The sequence below is a fragment of the Balaenoptera borealis genome (genome assembly GCF_965194805.1).
Source record: "Balaenoptera borealis genome assembly, chromosome: X".
In the NCBI taxonomy this organism is placed as follows: Eukaryota; Metazoa; Chordata; class Mammalia; order Artiodactyla; family Balaenopteridae; genus Balaenoptera; species Balaenoptera borealis.
The window spans coordinates 4,819,249-4,842,902 of NC_138881.1; the positions used below are offsets into that span (position 1 = coordinate 4,819,249).

Genomic DNA, 23,654 nt, shown 5'->3' on the forward strand with positions numbered 1-23,654 from the left:
TTTTAAAAGATGTTTTTGATGTGGACCCTTTTTTAAAGTCTGGATTGAATTTTTTACAATACTGCGTCTGTTTTATGTTTTGGTTTTTTGGCCACGAGGCATGTGGGATCTTAGCTCCCCGACCAGGGATCGAACCCACACCCACTGCATTGGAAGGCGAAGTCTTAGCCACTGGACCGCCAGGGAAGTCCCTCATTACAATCTTTTTTTTTAACTTGGAATGAGAGCTTTTAAGATCTACTCTCTTAGCCACTTTCAAATATACTGTGAAATATTGTTAACTACAGTCACCATGCTACATCTCAAGGACTTATCACTGGAATTCTGTGACCTTTGACCCCCTTCACCCATTTCACCCACCCCCCACCCACTCCCCCACCACTGGCAACCACCAATCTGTTCTCTTGTTTCTATGTTTTTTGTTTTTTTTTTTTAACATTCCACATGTAAGTGAGGTCATACAGTATTTGTCTTTCTCTGTCTGACTTATTTCACTTAGCTTAATGCTCTCAAGGTCCAGCCATGGTGTTGCAAATGGTGGGATTTCCATTTTCCTCATGGCTGAATAATATTTCATTTTATATATGTACCACATCTCTTTATCCATTCATCTGTTGATGGACTGAGCCCCCGTGCCACAACTACTGAAGCCTGCGTGCCACAACTACTGAAGCCTGTGTGCCTAGAGCCCGTGCTCCACAACAAGAGAAGCCACCGCAATGAGAAGCCCGCACACCGCAACGAAGAGTAGCCCCCGCTCGCCCCAACTAGAGAAAGCCCGCGCACAGCAACGAAGACCCAACGCAGCCGAAAATAAATAAATTAAATAAATTAAAAAATAAATGAATAGATCGTGCACTTTAAATATGAGAAAAAAATTTAGGTTGTTTCCGTGTCTTGGCTACTGTAAACAGTGCTGCTGTGAACATTGGGGTGCAGGTATCTTTTCAGGATAGTGATTTTATTTCCTTTGGATAAATACCCAGAAGTGGAATTGCTGGATTATCTGGTAGTTCTATTTTTAATTTTTTGAGGAACCTCCATCTTGTTTCCACAGTGGCTGCACCGATTTACGTTCCCACCAACAGTGCACAAGGGTTCCCCTTTCTCCACACCCTCTCCAGCATTTATTATCTCTTGTCTTTTGGATAAAAGCCATTCTAACACGTATGAGGTCATATCTTACTATGGTTTTGATTTGCATTTCCTGGATGACTAGTGACGTTGAGCACCTTTTCATGTACCTGTTGGCCATCTGTATGTCTTCTTTGGAAAAAAATGTCTATTCAGATTCTCCTCTGACACTCAGTTTTAACTGATTCATTAGCTCCTGAACCTAAGTCACGAGAGGATGGAACTCATTGCTTTATTGGTCTAAATGCTTCATCTTGCTGAACAAACATTAAGAGAAGCAACCACCAGTGACCAAAATTTTATCCTTTAATCAAAAGAGTGCATTCCCAAACTGAATATTTTAGCTTTTTATCCGATCTTCACTTAGCTGTTTTCCCAAGGTGAGATGCTATTTATAGATCTGCAGCTCATCTTAAACTACTTTTTCTGATGTCGCTAAAGAAAAGAAAAAAGTCCCAAATATCAGCAGAAGAATGCAAATATTAGCATGCTGCTGATATTCAACCATTTCTGATCTACAAAAAAATCTCAATTTCATGTAGCTCAACCTGGAAATAATTCATTAAATGAGAACTTGCCATTTACACTGTCCTTCAGTAAGAGAATGTGAATTGAGAGAGATGAATGATGGATATTTTGGTCTCATTGTCTGAAATGGTTTGTATTGAATTCAAGAAGTATTGATTCATTGATTTACTCATTCTTTCAAGGAAGATTTATGAATATTCATTGAGTGTCCATAAATAGGCTGTATTGTGTGGGTACAAAAGAAGGATGAAACACAATCTCTACCCTAAAGAAAAGATTCAGTGTGGTCTGATTCTGGCATGTTCTAGAAAAGGTGGTGATCCCAGGAAAATGAGCACCTTTCTAGACTTCTTTGCCACAGTCTTGGAGTATTTTAAGAGCCCTAGAAGATATTACCCAGCTTCTTTCTAATTTCCAGTTAAAGATACAAAAATTAGTACAGTATGAAAAAGTCAGGCTAGACATAAAAAAGAGCTTCCTAATAATAAAGCAAGCTCTTCCCTGAAAACACATAAGATGTCCGTTTTCCAGGAGAGGGTTAATCTCTGTGTGGGTCCTTTTTGAGCACAGACAGGAGACAATAACATCTCAAGGTTCCTTGGCTGTGTTTTGTGATTCTCCAATGCATAACATTTTTACCCCCCATCCCTGTGGGGAAAAATAAAGATATGGAATAAAGCACTTTTACAACCTTGATTAACTTTACACAGAAGGACGAGATCATGTATTTGGAAGGTGAACTTGGGATTTGTAAAATGATGGGTATATTTAGTAGCACCATAAAGAATAATGACCCTGCTACGGAAAATGGTAAAGGGACGACATAACGTCTCCAACTCTTCATTTTCTGGCGGAAAAAAAGGCTTAATAATGATTATTATAGTTTATAATGGGATTTAGTGGTTGCCTAACTGTGTTTTGATTTTCCAGGATTAGCGCTTGGTGCCATAATTGTAATTCCTCCTGATTGCAGACTGCACTGCAGTTACCCAGCCACTTGATTCCTTCTGAGCGCCAGCCTCTGCATTCTTTTCCGGCTGATTTGAAGGTAATGAAACAATCTATATTTAGGTGTTTTGCAGAGGTTTTTTGTTTCTGGCTAAATGTTAACTATACATTTTTCCTGTAGTAAACGCTGCTAACAGCAAAGGAGTAGAATGGATTTTCAGGAGAAAGTATTTGAAACCTGACTTGACTTTAATCAGTTTCATCTCATCTCCAATCCCCAACTCACTTTAGAGACTGATGAAGGATAAATGGAGAGATAGACTGTATTTGTCAATGTCTATTCAAAGGCCATCAATATTTGATGGGAGAGTACAGTAAACACCTTAGGAGATTCCCCCATTTAGACTGCAGGGAAATAGAGATTTCTGTACAAATAGAGGCCACCTTGGGAGCACAAGCAACACAGCATCTTAAGATGCCAACCGTGGGACCCTCATATGGCAGGTATAAAGGCTCATAGGGATGCACGCTTGTATAAACTGAATCCCTGCTTCTCCTTCAGGTCCCTATACGAGTTCTCTCCTTTTCATTCTCACCTGATTTCTGTTTGGTTTGTTCATCATTCCGTTGGTTTATTTATTTATTTTCTACATATATTTTACGTGTCTTTCTCAGCCACCTTAAAACCCTTGTGGAAAAAGAGAGATAATGAATGGATGTATGGATGGGTGGGTAAGTGGGTGGATGGATAGGAGAGGATGGGAGAATGGATAAACAAATGGATGGGTGGATGGATGAATGGATGGATGGAAGGATAACAGGATGGGGTGGATGAATACGGTATATTTGTGAATGGATGGATGGATGAATGGAAAGGTGTATTTGTGGAAGGATGGATGGATGGATGGAAAGATATATAGGTGAATGGGTAAATGGATGGATGGATGGATAGCTGGAAAGATGGATGGGTCAATAGGTAAGTGGATGGATGGGTGAGTAGGTAAATGAATGGATGGGTAGATGGAGAGATGGATGGGTCAATAGGTAAGTGGATAGATGGGTGAGTAGGTAAATGGATGGATGGGTAGATTTGTGGATGGATGAATAGAAGGATGGGATGGATGGATGAAGGGAAGGAAAGGTGGATTTTTGGATGGATGGGTGGATGGATGGATGGATGGATGGATGGATAGACAGGTGGATGGGTGGACAAATGAATGGATAGATGGAAGGAAAAAACTTAGATAGATGGATATATGGATGGATATATGGATAGATGGATTGATAGTGGGTGGATAAATGGGTAGATGAATGAATGGATGAATGGACAAAAAGAACCCTGAAAGAATACACACTTATGTCAGCAAACCTCTTGGGTAAACATCATTTTCTACCACATGACGATTTGTCCCATCCTTTTCTTCCTCTCCTCCATTAACAGTGCCATTGCTTTAGTTTGGTTTTTCATTCATCAGCTCTCAAATCAATTCTCACTTCTTCAACTCTCTTTCCTCTGAGAAACTCCTGTTTCTCACGCTCTCCTCGCTTTTTCCAGCATTTAGGCACCCCCTTTTTTCTATGCCCAAATCATCTTGAATATAACTTTCTTATAGCACATACCATAGCCTTTGTCATCTTTCTGTCTCCTTTGACATACAGTGGGGCCTCTTCGAGGCTCTTGTTTTTGTCTTATGTTGGTATCCCCAGTGCTGCACATATTGTTCTGCATGTTGCAATAACAGAAGGTAGCATTTATTAGGTTCCTCCTGTCTACTAAGTGTGTCACATATACTTCACTTGTATTGTGTCATTCCAACCCCACAACAATCATAAGTGGTAGGTATTGATGTGATTCTTATTTATAATTAAGAAAGTTCATTAAGGTTCAGAGGGGTTTGGTGACTTGCCTAAGATCACAAAGCTGATAAGTGGTGCAATGGAGGTAGAAATCTAGGCTGTCTGACTTTAGAACACACATTCTTCATGGACAATATCGTCCCAAGTGGGTGGAAAATTGGTTCTTGGGAGGTGAAAAGAATAATACTCATTTTACGTGCAGAGTTCAGAAATACAGAACAGAGAAGCAGCATATCTGTTAAAACTTCATGGGGGGTGGATTGGGAACAAATGTGTGAAAAAGCGCTATAGTGTGCAATCATGAAAACACACTGAGAACTGTTCACAATAGCCAAGACATGGAAACAACCTAAATGTCCATCGACAGATGAATGGATAAAGAAGATGTGGTACATGCATACAATGGAATACTACTCAGCCACAGAAAGGAACGCAATAATGCCATTTGCAGCTACATGGATAAACCTAGAGATTGCCATACTAAAGGAAGTAAGTCAGACAGAGAAAGACAAACACCATATGATGTCACTTATATGTGGAATCTAAAATATGACACAAATAAACATATATACAAAACAGAAACAGACTCACAGACAGAGAACAGACTTGTGGTTTCCAAGGGGGAGGAGGGATGGGGGAGGAATGGCGTGGGAGGTTGGGATTTGCAGATGCAGACTAGTATATATAGGATGGATAAACAACAAGGTCCTACTGTAGAGCACAGGGAACTATACTCAATATCCTGGGATAAACCATCATGGAAAAGAATATGAAAAAGAACATATATATATAGATAACTGAATCACTTTGCTATACAGCAGAATTAACAACATTGTAAATCAAGTGTACTTCAATTAAAAAGAAAAAGGAAAAAGGCTGAAAAACACTGGGTTACACCACTCGCATCCATCTGTTGTAGCACGTTGCCTCTCGTGAAGGGATGGATGAATGGGTTTGCCAACGCAAGGAATATAACTTCAGAGATTCCTTCCTGGACCTCAGGAGTGTGGTGCGCAGACTCCCAAATGAACCCAACTCCTGATTTATGCCCCTGTTTAATCCCTTCCTTTGAGTGTGGGCTGCCTGGTGACTTGCTTCTGTCCAACAGAATCCAGCAAAGACAATGGATGCACTTTCATGATTCGGTTACGTACGAGAGTGACTTCTGTCTTTCTAGCAGACTCCTTCTCTCTTGCTGGCTTGTGATGAAACAAGCGACCACAGGGAGAGGTCAAGACAAGACATGGACGGACAGCTCCACGTAACAGCCAGCAAGGACTCTCTCTCTCTCTCTCTCTCTCTCTCTCTCTCTGTCTCCCCAGTCACCTGCAAAGAACTGAATCCTGCCAAAAGCCACATGAGTTTGGAAGCAAACCCTTCTCCAGTCAAGCCTTTGGGTGAAACCCCAGTCCTGGCTGACACCCTGGCTGCACCCTTGTGAGACCCAGCTGAGCCGCACCTGGAGTCCTGACCCTGATGTACAGAACCTACGTGAGGACAAAAGTGTGTTGTTTGGAGCCGACGATTTTCTGGTAACGGGTTACACAGCAAGAGATCACTAAGACAAGGAGTTTAAACTCCTTGGCTTGAAACCTTGAGAAAGCGAGACCCAAGATATCAACACAAATGAAGAGCAGATTCTCTGAGTTTGTTTTCACATCACTTGACAACATCTCCATGGATCTGAAGCAGATCTGAAAGTTATGTTTGCAAATGGTTATGTTTGACTAAAGGTGTAGGGAGACCAGAGTTTACTCGCTGGGAAGCTGCAGCTGAGTCCTTCAGAATCAACCTCCACAACAGTGCTTGAGTTGCTATGTGTGTGCGCAGATCTATATACAATTGCGTGTTAGATTTCTTTATGTAATGGTGGTTACTTAGTCAGCTAGCTAGGATGGTGTTTGTTTTATTTGGGAGACCAGCATCCCCTGATAGATGCCAGTCAGCTACCAGCCCAGGGATTGATGGATGGAAGGACACACAGGCACCCATGGGTATGAAATAGTTTGTTACACACATAGAAAACAGCAAGAGCATTTCCCAAGGAGAAGAGCTGAGATCGGAGCCAGAGTGAAATGAGAGCAAGGCGGGAGGGAAGTTCTGGGGTTCATTGGGTTATGGGATCCAACCATGGTGAGGGTTTCTGAGTGCACAAGAGTTAGGATTTTCCTGTCTTGAATTTCCCCACCACCTTCTAGGCAAGTAGCTGCTGATCTTTTTTTATTGGCTTGTCCAGCTGTAGGACAAAAGAGAACGAGGGGAGGGTCCAGTTTGAAATCTGTCAGTAGTCAAACATCAAAAATGGAGTCTCATATCTTTTCCTGGAAAACTCCTACTCACCCTTCAAGACCCAGCTCAAATGTTCCCTTCTCTGATGAACCCAGGTGGAAACTGAACTCATGGGAGTCATTCTCTCCCCCACCCCCGAAATCTTCATAAAAGTATTTACCTTGTTCTATGTTTTAATGGAGTCAGACCCTTGATTACAGTGGCCACCTAGTGACAGGATATATTAAAACAATAAGTGTGAAACATTATACATGGTGTGACTGATCAGGCATGGGTGAGATTATCAAGTGTTGATCTAGACTCAATAGAGGAAGGTGGGTGTCACCCACATGCAAGGATCCGTAGGATCACTGTCGAGACAAGAAAACAAGCACAGGAGCAGAACTGAGAGCGGTCAGAACGCAGAATCCTTGACATGAATCTAGAAGGCACTGATGTCACACTGTCCGTTTTCAGGTTCTATCCTTATAGATAAGGTGACCGCACGCCCTGATTCGCCTAGGGAAGTCTTGACTTACCCCTGTTTCTCCAGCAGATTTATGGACAAGTGTTGCCTTTTGCTCCCCAAAATGTCCCAGTTCGGTTGAGAAGTTGAATGCATTTCCTCTCATCTTCCACATGCCTAGAAACCACTGTAATCAACCACAGAATCGTAAGGGATTTGGAAGAAGCTGGTTTCTACCCGCCGTGATGGACCTCACCATCGAAAGCCAAGCAGTTCAACGTTCGTTGTGATTAATATCAAAGGATGATGTAGGTGCCAACTGTTTTATTTGTGAGACTACCTGGACGCGAAATCTCGGGGGTCTTCTAACAATAACAGCTGACCGGTGTACAGACCGGTGTACAGAGCTCTGTGGTCCACAAAGGACTTTCACCTATTTGTCTCCATCACTCTGTGGTACATAAAGCACTTTGCTCTATCTGTCTCCATTAATCCAGAAAAACTCTGTGTGTGAGGCAAAACAGGCATGATTATCCCCAATTTAGAGGTAAGGAAGTTGGGGTTCAGAAAGGTGGGCAGAAGGGCAATTTACCAAATCTGAATGATGCAGACTTGATCCCGGGGGGGTGGGAGTTCCTATCACATGGACTTCCCTGGCTCACGCTTCTCAGATCCACCTGCACTTCTAATGGGTGAGTGTCTCTGACCTGTCTTGACAGGAGAAAGGTGGATATTACACACTGGATGCAGGACATGTGTGCCACACTTTGGCTGAGAAAGGGCATTCATCATTTAGAGGATGCCTATGAGGATTCATTACAAAAGGTTCTAATAACACAGAACATTTGCAAATGTAACTTCCCTCTTCCCAAAGATACTCAAGGAAGAAGAAGAAGAAATGCTTTTGTATTTGTTTGACTGTCCTCATTCCGTTGCCCTAAATAGTTTCTCTGCGATGTCCCTATTATTTCCTGAACCTCCATGAGCACAGCAAGGTCTGATGATAGGCGTACAGTGCTTTGAACTTGCTTTTCGAATCTCAAAGCTCAACCATTAGAAAGGTGGCCACCACTGAACTATCAAAGAAGACTGCCCCCGCCAGGAGAAGATCAGACATTCCTCTTACCCCAGTTGTGTGGCTTTGCATGGAAAGGGTAAGGTGAAGGGAGATAAAAGGGGTAGGCCCTTCAGGGGTTACTTGTAACATGTGGACTTATTTGATTTACAGGAGATCTCCGAAATGTTCTCTCTCTTGGTTGCACTTCAAAAAGGACATGGCCTGTTTCCCACTGCATGCCGGACCCCCTGGGTCCAACAAAGTCATCTAAGATTTTGCCAGCCAAATTGTCTTTCTATCCACTTTATTTCTCTGTCATTACTGTGCCACCCAGATCCTGGAGAGGTCCATGAGCGCTGAAATAGGGAGAGAGGCACAGATTTTTGGTAACCACGAATGACTCAGAGCCACTGTGTTGTTGACTCAGATGGTCATTTACTCTGACCTCTTCTGACACGGACTGTGCATAACATACTTTTTGCAAAAATACACTCCCAGTTGTCCCAGGGACGTAAATTCCCAGGAGAACCCAGTAGGCAACAGAAAGGAGAGAAGGAGCTTAGTACATTTATTGGAAGCTAATTGCTTGATTTACTCGAGGGCTGGCCAGCTGCGCAAGTCAGCGGAGCAGTGTTGATAGCATTTGCTGAATTTTCATCTTGACTTAGGGAAACCCCAGGACGCCCTGGGAATTTGGCCTCTGTAAAGACCGTAACATATGGTCCATTTGCATAGACATAAGTTTGAGTTCTGAGCCCTTGGGCAAGACTTTCCCAAATTCCTCTCTTGATCTTGATACAGGGGAAAGAGATACAGGGGAAAGCCACTCCCCTTTTCTCCCAGGCCCCTCATGGTAGGATCTACACAGTATGGTCAAGACCTTTCTCTCTGATGATCTGTTCCCATCAGAAACAGGAAGGAAAGACACTTAGTCAAGGGGCTTCACTCATACAGTGGAGGGCATTTTTTTTTAATCTGTAAAGTAAATGAACAACTTCCTTTACTGCCTTTGGCCCTAGACGATCAGCCATCTGTTCTAGAAGGTCACAGGTGTAAACCTGAGTCAGTGAGCTTCGGGCCGAACCGTGAGCAGACATGGGCTTTGGAGTGAAAGTGACACGGCTTCAGACGGCCGACTGGAACATCTGGCCCCCAACTGGCCCCTTGCCTCTTCTGTCAAAGCAGAGCAATGAATGAAAATGCCGTTGCCTGTTACAGATGGAGGAGGCCCTCTAGCTCTCTAGTAGTGAGCGGTCAAGGCATTTCTGTCATCTCCGTTGACCCCCAAACCCCCAAGAAACAGAGCCTTCCCAGAAGTCACCAAGACAGCCCAGAGAAGACAGGTGTCTTGAGCTTGTAGGCTGAAAGCAGACGTTTTGAACCAAGAGGTCAAGTGCAAGAGAAGGCCATGGAGGGTACGGAAGCCACCCAAGTCAACTGGCATTGGGAGAGAAGGCAAGCATCCTACACGGCCCAAGATGCTCCCACACTCCATGGCGTCTTCTGCAGAGCAGGGCGTCTTGCTGCCTGCTGGATTCTAATTTGAGGATGTCACCCCTCCAGATGAGCCACTGATATAATTAAAACACAATAGCTATCCTAGCGTTGATTTCTCTCTTGAAACCAAAAACATCTATGTAGTATCTCCCACGTGTGTTAGACACTAGAGAAATGACAGCCAACAGGACAGATGTAGTTCCAACCATCAGGGAATGAAAATGCAAACGGGTTGTACACAAACTAAGGAGCCTCACCAAAGGAAAACTAGGGGATTGTAGGGGGACATGCAGAAAGGGAATCTTACCAAGACCACAGAAAGGGGAACGGCTTTCAGGAGAAACGGGCGTTCTGTAGGCCTTGCACCAGCCCCGCACACATGTGACCCTTTTAACCCAATTTCAGGCAGTTTAGTGCATTGAACTAACATTTACACGAAACCTTGGGCCTGAAAGTGATTTTGTCCACCAGGCACAGCTACCAGGAAGACAGCCCTGAAGTTCTGTTTTGTTTTGCATCGGGGTGGAGCGAGCAGCACAAGGTAGGAGAAGGACACAGGCAAACTGAAGGCAGTGGGCCAGGGAAGCACAGAGCGTGACAGAGAGCCCTGGGGGACCAAGGAAGGGCAGGGACAGCACCACCGACCACAGGCTGAACCTTCCTATCTGCCCGGGGCGGGGGCTTGGCTTCTGAGTGCCCGCGAGCTGGCCTTCTGCAGAAATCCCAGCTGGGAACTTGCACAAGCCCTTCTCCTCGCTTCATCCTCTCCGCGGAATCAGAGCTTCTAGGTTCTAACGCAGTAAACAGAGTCTTATTAAGACATCTGTCTACTGTCAACAGCTGATCTTCACGGAAACACTACTGCAAATCCACCCACCGACAAAACCAGTGTGTACGAAGAGCAAGCAGACGGCCCCTTGGAAAGACGTTCCAGAAAATATGGGTCACGGAGAATGACAGCGAGGGACCGGAAATGATTTTCGATCTAGACCCGGAAACAGTGCAATGAACACTGGAGCCTGGTGGGTGGGTCGTAGTCTATCAGAGACCTACGTGTTTATTATGGAAAGAGAGCACCCGGCGGTGGTTCTTAAGCAGTGGCATCTACACATTTTCTACATTGTCTTTGTCATTTTTGTGGCCTGGAAGCCTCATTTTCTAGAGCAAGGTTCCTCCCCTCTACTGCAATTCCCTGAGTGCCACACCTGATTTTTTTTTTTTCTTCTTTTTTTACTTCTGAAATGCTCTGTTTGGGCAACTTCCTGGCTTTATCCCTGCAATGCCAGTCCCAAGCAACAGCCACCTATGCCTCTCACAAACCCCTTGATAGAATTGCAGATCACGTTCCACCTGGCAGTGTTGTCGGCACAGCTCTTGTCTGCTCACTTCCCTGTTTTCCCAAACTGCCACGTGGTGTACAGAGAAGTGTTTGCTGCTGGCGATGAGGATGCTGTCTTGTTACGCTGGGTAAGTGACTCAGGCAGTTACACGAGGTGACACACCACCACTGCTGTGGGCAGCCCACCTGTGTGGAGTCAAAGGGGAAAGGTGGGATGATTCTCTCGAAGCAAAACTACACTGGCAGATGGCGGAGACCCATCACCTCCAAGTTATTGGCTGCAGGGGCGTGTTGAGAAAATGGTTTTCTCTCTCTTTCTCCCCATATGCATTTAGAGGGAAGCATCTCTGAGGGTCCACGGTCACCCGTAGAATGGTCCAGATGGATGAGGAGGCCAGGCTGTACCTCCCAGTGGTGCACAGCTACAGACACTCACAAGGGGCTGTAATTGAGTATAAGCCCAGCTTGGACTCTCCCTTCCAAATCCTCTCTTCTTCCATGGCCTCTGGACTCCAGGAGAGGGAAGAGGGGAACACAGATGGATGATCCTAGCACCAGATCTACCGCTTTGACTTCTTCTCCCAAAAAGGAGGTGGGGATTTGCATTTGAAAGATTGAAAGAGGAAATGCTTTTCTAAGAGACATGAATCTAAAGATGGGAGAAACAATACGGGCTGGTGTTTTTTCCTTGGAATTTAAGGACAATCATAGGACGTCTATGGCTTTAAAACATTCTGCCCTTGTTATGTTTCCTTGCAGCTCCCCATCGTATGTAACAGCCTACACGTTATTGATGAGAACTAACGCCACAGTACCTATAGCAACAATTCAATAAATTCGCTTCATTGTTACCTGACAGGTGGTAGGTAAGCTGCTTACACAGCTGGGCTGTCCTACACACAACTGTGATTCTTTGCACGTGCCGGCTCAGGCTTGGCAGTGGAGGGTAGGGGATTAGGGTCAGAAGTGTCCTTTCATAGTCTGCCTGCTTCTGTTGATCACGTGGAAGGACAACATCCTTCCCAGGGCTCGTAGGGCCCAGGAGCTTCAGGTGAGGATTCGCAGCGGGGAAAGGAGTCAGTGACGCACGTAAGAGCGAGAAGCTGCGGGACCAGCCCGATATTTCGGGGGCGGTGGTGGCGGAGGAGGCAAGACAGCGGTAGGCCTAGGAGAAACCCCTGCCTTTCCCTAACCGCTGGAGAAAGGTAAGCCCCTCGAATGATGAGGACGATGTTTTCATTCACGTGTATCAATCAATTTCCATCGTGGTCTTATGGATGCAAGTACGGTAACCCTTATTTTAAAGACAAGGAAACTGAGCCCCCAAAGGACATGTGACTTTCTCCAGGATATGCAGTCGCCTGTGTTTCTATATGTAACTTAAGTCAGAAGAGGGGTGTTATTTCCTACAGATGATTGAGTTTTGCCGGTTTAAAATGCTGACCCATTTTCTTTCTTATCGGATGATTCTTAGCACTTGGATTTAACAAAAGCTTAACTGAGAAACCAGTGTCCAGAGTTTGTAGGAAATGCAAGCATTCAGCGGCCATCGAATTGCCATTTTCTCTAGCATCCGTCGCAATGTAGTTTAAGAAAGACCTTCATCTCCCAAACCTTTGCTGGCTATTTCTAATGAAATGGCTCTTTCAGAGGTAATCTCTCACTATCTTTTACAATACTGTTTCTAATATCTTCCCCCCACCAGAGTAGAAACTATAAATGCTCACTATTGATCTCCTTATTGAAAAACGGCATTATAACATGTCGCTTTAGAAGCTTGAATGCATCAGAGAAAAGCATGGACAGAATTTAAATTATAGAAAACTGAAGGTAGCTGATTGGATTTTTAGTCTATTCTAAAAAATAATAAACTTATTCATATGGACAGTTTTTCAAAGTCTTTCATCCTGTGTGGTCTCGAATCCACGGTGAAACGTGGGGTTAATTCTAAGGTCTGTCGGGGAAGAAACAAAGAGAATGGGGCACGTGGAGGGGGGGGGGTCTCATGAAAACCAATTCAATAAGAAATAATCTGATAAGTGAGGGGCGTAAATGTCTGGAAGGTGACCTCACAGAGTCCTGAGTCCATTTAGTGATAAATGTCAACATCAGGACTCTCCAGAGGGAAATAATTGCATTAGTCACTACAAATAGACATAAAAGACTAGCCTTTCTTGGGTTTTGTTTTTGTTTGTTTTTTCTTTAGCGTTCATACCAAGAAGACGGTTAGTGAATTTCACTGACTCTATTCGTTAAGAGTAAAAAAAAAAAAAAAATATGTAGCAAATTACAAAGAAACATCTCCATTATCGAAATCAGCCTAGGGAGAACAGAGTGTGTACACACTGCCTCAGTCTCATGCACACGTTAGTTGGAAATCAGTCCGCACACCGAGTGTCACATGTTTTTATAGGGACAGGAAGGAGCTGAAAATCAGGCAACATGTAAAACAGCCTCTGGAAAACCGTACATTGTACTCTTATAATGCTGGCTAAAGCTAGAAGGGAAGAGAAAACTCCAGTGGGCAAAAAAAAAAAAAAAAAAGAGAGAGAAAGAGAGGGAAAAAAAATGAAGATAATGTAAATCTCATAAAGATTTTGGTTTACCTTTGTCTTGCGATGAAAATGAGTTTCATTCAAATCCAATCCTTCAGTCCAGGATGTGGGTGTCTTGGATCCAGTGGCATGAAAAAGTCAATAAACTTTTGGTCGATGTATTCCATACCAAAGAAAAGTGCACAAATCATACCTGTATGGGAAAATGAATGATGGCACCGTGAACACAGACATGTCACCGCCATCCAGGTCAAAAAATCAAGCATTACCTGCGTCTGAGAAGCATCTTCCAGTGACCTCCCAATAATTACCACTCCCCATGCCAAAAAATCACTGCTTCCTAAATTCTAATACCATAGATTCAATTTGCCTGTTTTTAAACTCTATATAAATGGAATCCTACAGTATTTATTACTCTGTCTAGCTTCTTTCATGTAACATTACAAGATGTATCTATGTTGTTGCATGGGGTGGTTCATTCAGTTTTTAGTTCTATGCAATATTCTTTTGTATGAATACACCTCAATTTATTCATTCATCCTACTGTTGATAAACATTTAGGTTCTTTCCTTTTCTTGGCTTTAATGAATAGTGATGCTGTGAAGATCCTTGGACAAAATTTTGCTGCAGGTATGTACACATGTATGTTAAGAATGGAACCAGGTATATCTATGGTCAGTTTTCATAGATACTGCCAAACAATTTTCCAAAGGGTTGCACTAATTTATAAGTCCTCCCACCAGCATTGTGAGTGAGTTCCAGTTGCTCTGTATCTTTGCCAACACTTCCTGATATCAGTCTGTCTATGGTAGCTGTTTTGGTGGTTGGGCAGAGGTCTCTCATTCTGGTTTTAATGTAAATTTTCCTGACATTCAATGAGGTGGAGTATCGTTTTCATGGGTGCATCAGGCATTTGGATGCCCGAAGTGTGAGGTGCTAGCTCAAACCTTTGCTCACTTTTGAACTGGGCTGTTAGTTGGGTTTTTTTTTGTTTTTGTTTTTTTTACTTATTAATTTGTAGGAACACTTTCTATCTTGAGGATAGGACAATTTTGCTAGTTTAAAATGCTGTTGGGACTTTGCTGGTGGTCCATTGGTTAAGACTTTGCCTTCCAACATAGGGGATGCATGTTCAATCCCTGGTTGGGGAGCTAAGACCCCACATGCCTGGCGGCCAAAAAACCAAAACATAAAACAGAAGCAATACTGTAACAAATTCAATAAAGACTTTAAAATTGGTCCACATCAAAAAAAAAAAACTTTAAAAAAGTAACTAACTAACTAAATAAAATGCTGTAAATATCATGTCATAAACCATGGCTTCTCTTTTTACTCTTTTAATGGTGTCTTTTGCGATCAGAACACCTTGCCAGTTTATCGGTCTCTTCCTTTATCAGGAGCGTTTTGTGACCCGTTAAGATAGCTTTGAGAATCGTGACGTGTCTGATGGCAGTCTGATTATTTGATCTCTTTGTTTGTTTGTTTCTCTTTGTTGTCAGCAGGATGGACTGTCTGAGAGAACTAGGCAGATGTTGCTGGAAGTGTAACTTCAATCAAACAGTATTTTGATTAAACTACAATGGTCCTCAATGCTTTATTTTTTTAATCAAATGAATCTTGTTTTCCCTTTGCCTTTAAACTAACCAAACTGAATTCCTTTCTCTTAAGGCTCTGTCCTGTAATAAAATTAAAATATACTTTACAAATAATTTAGTCACTGATAATTTAGTACAATCGAGTTATGAAATTCATGTCATTTTTCATTGTATTAGGAATATAAAATCAATGAAACAAAAATTTACTATGTACCTATTAAGGTAGAAAAAAAGGTATCAAAAGGAGAAGCTGGGGAAAATGAATGATAATTTTAGCCTACTTAATAATGGGCAAATTGCAAAATCCTGCAACAGATTGCTAGGTGGAAAGGAAGAAATTACTCCTTCTATAGCAGCCTGAATAATATGAGTAAGAGCTATTAGAATAGTGAATATAGCAACAATCCAATAACTACTGTTCGTTGTTAATACTGGCAAGTGAGTCCATGAATTGCCTTCTGGCTCCTGATGATTGCTTGGAAACTTTGCCTCTACAGGTGGACAAGTCCCTGATAAAGAATCTGACACCAGCATACATTGTTCACACAAATAAAATCAGACAGGCATTTCGAAGAACGACGTTATTAACTTTAAAACACTTGGATTTATTTTAAACTGAGAATATTTCTTCTTCCTAGGTTTATATCACTCATATGGAAAATGAATCATGATTCTACATATATTCTATATATTTAATTTGGGCATCTCTTATACCACTTTTTTTCATAGACTGATTATTTTCATAGGTTTTTTTTATTGAAATACAATATGGCTCTTTAATGAAGGAAAGATGAAGAGAAGTATTATATTCTTTATGTAATCAAAATGGATAAACCAAGCCAAAGAAAACATAAATTATTCAAGGTTATGACTACCTTTCGACAGCAGCCCTGGGTTCCATCCATGAAAGCATTAAATCTTCCAAAATGTGTGTGTGTGTGTGTGTGTGTGTGTGTGTGTGTTTTAATTGTGCTGCAAAAAATCTTAGGTTTTTGAAATAGTTTTCAGGTCAGATAAAAACTGACCAGTCCTTGCTCTGGCAAATAATAAAATCTGTAGCAAGGCTAAAGAAATGATTTGTGGTGAAAGGCAAAATAAATGTAGACATGGTATAAGAGATTTTTCTTCCTTCATCTATACTCAAACCTACCATTTACGTGAGAGTTTAATAAGGTTGGTGAGTGTTATGTTCATAGATGTGCTAAACCATGTAGGAGTGATACATGCCTCCCATTTAAGGCTTCATTTGCACCTGGACACTTTACTCTTCAGGACTAAAATGAACTTTATTCTCAACCTCACCAATGAATGTTATTTTTTTTAAAAAAAAAAGGAGGGCAGGGGATACTGGCAGAGTAGGAACAGCAGAGGTGACAGAGATGAATTCTAGCATCAGAGTGGGTTTTAAATAAACAAAAGAGTGATGTGAGAGAGAAATGCAGGAGTGTATCTTATCTACGGCATCCTACTCTGGAGAAATTCCTTTGGTGTCAATATGTTTAGCTTTCAAAGAATCACATAGACTTAAATGTCAAGGGGTTTTTGTGTACCTACCCAATTCAAAATCTCTTTCAAGGCTGCTGGCAGACAGAGGCAATTTTCCAGGCAATCAGCTGGAATTTCCCACTTTGATCTGAAGGAGAGGATAAAAATACTTGGAATCTGGGATGTCCTGCTCCAGTGGGTGCTCAAGTCTTCTCTCTGGAAACTCTGGTTTTCCAGTTTATTTCTTTTCACTTTGGGAATTTCTAAGCCAATGGATTGGAAATAAATAGAGAAAGAAGCATACGCTTCTTTCAGGAAGTAAAGCCATTGGGAAGAAGTGAATAAAAATCATTGCACTTTGAGAAAGGGTCATGGCAGTGAGGCAAAGCCCAGTCTATGGGAGGGAACCTGCCCCTGTGGGCGGGAGGGAGCTGGATCTCTGCAGAGCTGACTGCTGCCGCTCATGAGACAGGGCATACGTGATCACCATGGAGACACACCACCCTGGGCATCGGGCAGGGACAGCCAATAATATGGCTTTATATGAGTTGGGTAGCTTAATTAGGAAAAGCTACCCAATATCTTCATCTTCAACCAACCAAGTAGTGTCCTTTGGAGGAACAATGTTTAACCCCAGTTATAAAATAAGAAGACATTAAGCATGACAATGGAAGACCAGGTTAATAAAACAGTGGATCTTGCCACAGAGAAGCAACAATGAAAAACAGACATACTCTTCACTCAATAAATAGTGATGAAATACCTACTTGAAACAGGTGTCTTGTTTGATAGACATATTGATAAGTGCTTTCACTTACATCCTGGATCTCTAAAACCTAATTGTGCTTGAGTCCTGTTTATAAGAGTTTTAAAGAAAATTAATGTTGGGAGCTGAAAAGTGAGTATGGCATTTTTCTCCATGCCCCAATACTTTTCTCTTTTTAAAAAATTTATTCATTTTATTTATTTATTTTTGGCTGCATAGGGTCTTCGTTGCTGCGCACGGGCTTTCTCTAGTTGCGGAGAGCGGGGTCTACTCTTCGTTGCGGTGCGCGGGCTTCTTATTGCGGTGGCTTCTTGTTGCAGAGCATGGTCTCTAGGCACGCGGGCTCAGTAGTTGTGGCTCACGGGCTTCAGTAGCTGTGGCTCGTGGGCTCTAGAGCGCGGGCTCAGTAGTTGTGGCGCGCAGGCTTAGTTGCTCTGCGGCATGTGGGATCTTCCCGGACCAGGGCTCGAACCCGTGTGCCCTGCACTGGCAGGCGGATTCTTAACCACTGCGTCACCAGGGAAGGCCCCCCCCCCGCAATACTTTTCTAAATAAACAACACCATGTGCATATGTTTTTCAGGCCCCGACACAGTTCCTGGTACCTTACTCTCTCCTGGAAATCTCTTCAGAGTGAAAACAATCTTTTAAAACTCAAAGGATAATGCTGTTTCTAAAGCACCTACTCTGTGCCAGGAAACTGGTTATGCACTTCATCTCGTTTATTGATTATAGCTTCAGCATGATCCTGCATGGTGTGGATTGTTTATTGTGCTTTACAGAAGAGGAATCCAAAGAGGAGATGATTTAAGGTTTCTGAACTTCCAGGGAAGGACCTGAGAATCTGAAGTCCGTGGATCTTATTCCAAAAGCTATTTCTTACTTATCTACCTGAAGCGGATTCACAAATGGGTGCTCAGTGAATGCACAGAGTAACTGCCGCAGGGGAACTTCCCCTCCCCTTGTTGACACAAACATAGGATTACGTTTCACGACGGTCACTAAACATCACGGTTCTCAAATGGGAACACGTACCAGAATCAGCTGCGGCCGGGTCCACACGGTTTTTCTGTAAAGAGCCACAAAATAAGTATTTCAGATCCTGCAGTCCATACAGCCTCTCTTGTAACTGTTCAGCTGTTGTAATGTTAAAGCAGCCATACATCATAAGACGTGACAGGGCGTGACTGTGCCCCCCTAAAAGCATACTCATGGACACAGAATTTCATACGGTTTCCATGCATTGCAAAATATGATTCTTCCATGTGACATTAACATTTGAGATAAACATAAGGTTATTTTTTTCTTACAATTTTTTTAAAAAATAAAGAGATGGCTGATACAAATATAAGCCTTATGTGTATCAAGTAGATCATAAATTCTGGGAGGTAGCAGAGAACTTAGAACTTTCTGTTATGGAAAACTGTCTTTCATAGTAGAATTTACAGTTTTTCCGTTACCAGTTTTGTTGTTGTTTCTTGGCATAATTCAGTACTTCAATGTAATTTTGTTATAACTACCAAAAAAAACATGATTCTTCTTTTGATTTTGTTTGTTTCCCCAACCATTTAAAAACAGAAAGACCAGTCTTAGTTTACGGCTGGAAAAAGGCAGATGGTGGTTCAGATCTGGACTTCTGGGCTTCGTTTGCAGACCCTGACCTAGAGGTTAAAACTGACCTTAGTTAAAACTGACCCTGACCTTAGTTAAAACTAAGATGCTGGGCTCCACCCCAGAGTTTCCCGTTCCTTAGGACCAGGAGCTGTCCTGAGAACTGCATTTCTAACAAGCTCTGTGGTGGGTTCCACCCTCAACTGAATGGTGCAGGAAGATTAAGAAATCAAAAATGAGTTGCTTGTAGGTCAACCCTTGCTCAGAGCCGTGATGTTTCTGTATAAGTTTCCCACGTGCCTGTGTCCCACACCTGTTTTCTTTAATCAAATCAGCTGCCTACATTTGAAAAGTGGGATATTTGCAGAAAAACACGAGCTTCTGACTATTCTTGAAAAATGCAGAAAACATTGTAGTGTTTTCTACATCGAGGGCAGTGTTGACCCCTGATTTCTACATGGCAAACCTTGCAGTCAAGTCAAGATGGCCCCATGAAACAGTGCTTACAGCTCTCCATGGTCTTTACGTAGTCTGTCACTCATGTCCTTACCTTTTCTGGCCCTGGGACCATTCGCCTTCACAATCCCTAAACTTCACGGATGGAGAAAGATTACTGTACCTTACATCAGAGGACTTACATTTAAGTAACACCTACTGGGACGAAGTGAGAGAGTGGCATGCACATAGATACACTACCAACTGTAAAATAGATAGCTAGTGGGAAGCCGCATAGCACAGGGAGATCAGCTCGGTGCTTTGTGACCACCTAGAGGGGTGGGATAGGGAGGGTGGGAGGGAGACGCAAGAGGGAGGGGATATGGGGATATATGTATACGTACAGCTGATTCACTTTGTTATACAGCAGCAACTAACACACCACTGTAAAGCAATTATATTCCAATAAAGATGTTAAAAAATAAATAAATAAATAAATAACACTTAATTTGTGTTGGGCACCTAGCCATACACTCTCTCTCTATATATAGTATATTACACACACACACACACACACACACACACACAGACCCATGTACGTACACACACACACACATATATATATGTATATGCATATATATGGTTAATGCATATATAATACTACATATAAAACCTTATACAGGTAATTTCACTAATATATACATCGACCAGGGAGGTGGGCATAACTACCTCCATCTTCTAGGTACACAAAGGGAATTACAAAGGTCATATAGATTGCCTAAGGGTACCCAGAAGGACAACTGAATACCAAATCTGTCTGCCCCTGAACGGTATGGCCTCTTCCCTATATACTAACCCTCTCTGTCCAAGCGCAGAGCAAAAGAAATATTTCCTGCAGCATATGCTCCCTACAAATATGAGGTGTGCCTCCCACCTGTTAAGCGTGGTGAAGAAAAAATAGAGCAGCGGATTATTTACCAGAAATAAATACCAAATTTCATAAATTTTGTATCATTATAGGCTCATGGTTTTTTAAAACATAGCAATAACTTGTCTAAAGAATGCTGTGCTTTGCAAATCTACTGTAATATATTTTATTCCCTGACACGCAATTGCATACCAATCAGTTTTGATTCTCTGTTCTTCACCAGGCGATATTTATTTGAACTATCTCTGATTTGGTTCTCCAAAGAACAAGCTGTGTGCTGAATAGGGGGATCAGACGCCTGTTTTTGCGGGTGATCAGCCATGCTATTTTGAATCACTATGGGAGACAGGGTCAAAGGTTAGACGTCAAAATCTTTTCAGAGGTTCGTTAGTTTCCGCAGAGCTAGCAAAAAGGAAGAGGCAGAAATCAGGCATTTGAAAGAGAGCTATAAACGTAGAGAAAAATGATCATGATTAGCGATTGTTTTCATCCGTGGGGATGCTGTAAAACTGTACCTAACACATGCTGCTTTATAGTACATGTATAGCGTGCAAGCCAGTATGTTAGGTGTACTTTGTGTACGTGTGCGGGGGGTCTGTATACACACAGACAAATTCACATATAACAGTTATACGCATATATGTATGCATACACATATATATGACAGGGTATATTTTAGACGCACTTATTTATAACATGTGGATTAAAACAGTTGTGATACAGATATCAGTGCATATGTAATATACACTACCTATAACATATAATATATATCACAACTGTTTTAATCTATGTAAGTTATAAAAGTGCAAAGTTTGTAATATATATAAAACAGAGTATATGTACTATAAATGTTATGTATTTTTCATATGTATAACGCAGTATAACATATATTCTTATATTCTTATTCATATATAATAGTTGAACTGTTTTTATATATATATGTTTATACATATTACAAAGAGGATATTTTAATATTTAATAACATATAGATTAAACAATTACGATACGTATCATGTTACATATATTGTATAAATTATATATGCATTGATATATATATTGCAGTTGGTTTAATTCTCATGTTATCAAAGTGCATCTGAAACGTACTCTCTGTAATATATATAACTATATATAACAGAGTATAACTGTTATGTATGAACACACACACACACACACACACACACACACACACACACACACACACACACAGAGTTCACCTAACATATACTGTTTTGTAATCTGCATATATTACAAAGCAGCATATTTAGGTGCACTTTTATAGCATCATATGGATTAAAAACAAGTGCTAATCATGCTGATTTTTCTATAAATACCACACACACACACACACACACACACACACACAGAGTTCACCTAACATATACTGTTTTGTAATCTGCATATATTACAAAGCAGCATATTTAGGTGCACTTTTATAGCATCATATGGATTAAAAACAAGTGCTAATCATGCTGATTTTTCTATAAATACCACACACACACACACACACACACACACAGATGTGTGTGTGGGTACATAAAACATTCCTATCAGAATTCATACAGATTATGAAAACCACAATCCTGGAAGTTGCTCTGTATTCAGAGATACTCAATAAATCACCAAGCATTGTATTTTACCCTTTATGATGCCTCAGCGTCTGTGCGTGTGTGCGTGTGTGCGTGTGTGCGTGTGTACCCCGTCTCAGTAACCCTGAGAGCTGACCTCATGGCAGCAGGCAGGCCTGTCTCTTCCCGCATATTTCACAGCTCCCAGCATTTCCCAGGGGCTGAGCTCTGTAAGCACGTAGTAAATGAACAGTCACGGTGCCCCCAGAAGGTGTTCCTCCAAGTTACGCACTTCCAGTGTGCAACCAACACACGAAAACTTGCACCAAAGTGTCTTCACCCCCCAATTCTGTCACTTTGATTTGAAATAAAAGGAGAAATTCTTTTATGTAAATATTTGGAATCTTTAAAGTGAAGATCATCAGCTGGAAGAAAAGCAAAGATGTGAACTGAAACGTAATCACTTTTCCAGTAGGATCCATGTGTCCATTTACCATGAACATTTCAATTTGTACAACACTTTTGCTGCCTTTGCGGAGAGAGCTTACTTAGCCCCCATAGTTGGAGCTCAATTTCTTTCTGGACTTGACAGATCAAAAGGCATAGGATTTTTTCCCAGGAATCCTGGCATCTTGTACTGTTCACGCCATTCCAGCCTGTCATGTTTGTCAGTGAAAGAACAGGAAACTGCTTTGAGGAGATGCGGAAGGAGGTACGTGTGACTTACAGTGTTAACACTTAGAATGAAGAGAATGGCCATATTTTAGATTCCACATATAAGTCATACCATGTGGTATTTGTCTTTGTCTTTCTGACTTACTTCACTTAGTATGATCACCTACTTCAATTTAAAAAAAGGACCTACTGTATGTATAGCACAGGGAACTCTACTCAGTACTCTGTAATAACCTATATGGGAAAAGAAACTGAAAAGGAATGGATATATGTATACGTATGTATAGCGGAATCACTTTACTGTACACCTGAAACTAACACAGCACTGTAAATCAACTATACTCCAATATAAAATAAAAATTTTAAAAAAAGAATAAAGGGAATGCCAGGCGACAGTGGAGGCTGGAGATACATCCTGTTTCTCTGCTGGTTCAATTAAGAACATCGTGCAAAGTGCTTCCATGATTTAATGCAGTTTCTCTTTTATCTACTATTGGAGGAGTTTGTGTTTGTCTATGTATGGAAAGTATAAATTCTCTTTTTAGTTTTCAAGGTAGTAGAGGTACTTAGGTGCAGCGACAAATTACTGCGAATGGATTCTTTGCAGGTAAAGCATTATTAGAGTGATGGCCCAGAAGTGGTGAAAACAAAGATTTTGAAAATTCAAATAGGCTGACGTGGAGAAAACCACACGTAATCAAATTCACAATGTCTAAGTAATGTATAATTAGGCTATATTTTCCCAGGACAAAAGCACTGAGTTTTGAAAAGGAAATATTAAACTTTTGCTTTAAACACATAAATACTGAAAATAACTACGTTTTCATCTAAACCATGGTAAGCTTTTAATGGCAGACATTTTTGTGCATTACAAGTCCAAAGGCCTTCAAGGAAAGTGCTATTTTTTTTCTCTTGGTGCTTTTAAACATACTTGACAATTTGCACT

General features: G+C 41.6%; 1 protein-coding gene across 11 annotated transcripts in view; it reads right to left on the reverse strand.

Moving 5' to 3' along the window:
- NLGN4X (neuroligin 4 X-linked) overlaps positions 1-23,654 on the reverse strand; it is an 886,820-nt gene that overhangs the window by 651,181 nt on the left and 211,985 nt on the right. For 8 of the 11 annotated variants that reach the window (XM_082375570.1, XM_082375557.1, XM_082375573.1 and 5 more), the window contains exons 3-4: positions 18,530-18,563; positions 13,701-13,842 (exon numbers count right to left, since the gene is read on the reverse strand). The gene's annotated coding sequence lies outside the window, so the exon portion shown is untranslated. Of the gene's footprint in view, positions 1-7,274; positions 7,389-13,700; positions 13,843-16,798; positions 16,878-18,529; positions 18,564-23,654 lie in introns of all 11 variants that reach the window. The other 3 variants (XM_082375571.1, XM_082375569.1, XM_082375567.1) reach the window with 3 other exon arrangements.